Below are 1,872 nucleotides of genomic sequence, written 5' to 3' on the forward strand. Positions count from 1 at the left end.
AACCTTTGATTCAAATCCTCCCAATGATCTCTCATCTAGCTTCCTATGTGGCACATTATCTTCCCGACAATCCTGTGGTGTAGGTACTATTATCATTCCCATTGTAACAATGAAAAAGCTGAGGCCTTGCCCTAGCCGGTTTGGCTCAGTGGATAGAGCGTCGGCCTGCGGACTAAAGAGTTCTGGGTTTGATTCCAGTCAAAGGCATGTACCTTGGTTGCGGGCACATCCCCAGTAGGGGGTGTGCAGGAGGCAGCTGATCGATGTTTCTCTCTCATCGATGTTTCTAACTCTCTATCCCTCTCCCTTCCTCTAAAAAAATAATCAATAAAATAAAGAAAAAAAGAAAAAAGAGAAAAGAAAAAGCTGAGGCCTTATTCTTTTGGAGGTGAAAGCACCACTGAGAATTTGTGGAGATATTCATGGACAGTACACAGATTTACTACGATTATCTGACTATGGAGGTTTCCCACAAGAAGCCAACTATCTTTTCTTAGGAGAGAATGTGGATAGAGGAAAGTAGTCTTTGCAAACCATTTGTTTGCTATTGGCTTAAAACAGTCAAATATCCAGAGAACTTCTTTCTCTTAAGAGGAAACCATGAGTGTGCTGGCATCGATCGTATGGGTTCTATGATGAATGCAAACAAAGGTTCCATATCACACTGTGGACGACCTGCAGACTGTCCCAACCGCCTGCCTACAGCTGCCATTGCAGCAGGAGGTCTGTTGCCATGGAGGACCACCAGCAAACCTGCAATCGAGGAAGCAGAGTTGGAGAGTTATGGGACCCACCGATGTCCCCCCTACAAGCCTGCTCTGTGATCTGCTGTGGTCTGACCCAGAGAAGGATGGCAAGGCTGGGGAGAAAATAGCTGGTGTTCCTTCACGTTTGGAGCTGAATGGATATGATTTTTTTTTTTTCTAAATGACGATAGGTAACCCTATTTTCAGTCCCAGATTATTGTGGCAATTCTGATCATGCTGGTGGAATGATGAGTGTGGATGGAGGTAGGATGTGTTCATTTCAGGTGCTGACATCATCTGGAAAGAAAGCTAAGTACCAGCCTGGTGGGCTGGACTGAGGAGGTCCTGTCACTCCACTTCAAACAGTTAATTCACAGAAGAAAGGTGAAGAAAGGAACTGTGTAACATAACCACCAGATTGGTTAAGAACATTCTTCATAACATGTGTGTGCACTATCCAGCCAGCCAGCCATTTGACACCCTTTATGATGTCACACCTTTAACTTAAGGAGACTGATAAAGAATCTTATAATTTTTTTTCTAATAGAAAGATGTGCTGCACTGTATCATAAGTATACTCTGTAATAATATGCAACAAAGTTAAATCCAAATTCAAAATTACCCAATAAGTTACATCTTCACTTATCACAGTTTTTAAAGTTGAGAAGCATCCCAATTAAACTAGATAAGACAGTTAAACCAGATGAAAGCATGACGGTCCATCTGCATGTGGTTTTAGTGATAGATATGTGACTGTGTAATTACACTGAGCTTATTTTGTTTGTTTTTGATAGAATAATGGCAACTCTTTTAAACTATTTTTCCTAAACATTAAAAAAATTATTTATTGGTGTGTGTGCGGGGGGGTGGGGGTGGGGGGGGGGAGGGAGAGGGAGAGAGGGAGAGAGAGAGAGAGAGAGAGAGAGAGAGAGAGAGGAGAGAGAGAGGGGGGGAGAGAGAGAGAGAGAGAGAGAGAGAGAGAGAGAGAGAGAGAGAGAGAAACATTGATTTGTTGTTCCACTTATTTATGCATTCATTGGTTGATTCTTATATGTGCCCTGACTGATGATCGAACCCACAACCTTGCTGTATCAGCACAATACTCTAACCAGCCGAGCTACCCAGC

General features: G+C 42.8%; 1 pseudogene; it reads left to right on the plus strand.

The window, feature by feature from the left end:
* The first annotated feature begins 382 nt into the window (after positions 1–382).
* Positions 383–1,084, plus strand: LOC118656553 (annotated as a pseudogene).
* The last annotated feature ends 788 nt before the right edge of the window (positions 1,085–1,872 follow it).

The sequence above is a fragment of the Myotis myotis genome, unplaced genomic scaffold, assembly GCF_014108235.1.
Source record: "Myotis myotis isolate mMyoMyo1 unplaced genomic scaffold, mMyoMyo1.p scaffold_m19_p_5, whole genome shotgun sequence".
NCBI lineage: Eukaryota > Metazoa > Chordata > Mammalia > Chiroptera > Vespertilionidae > Myotis > Myotis myotis.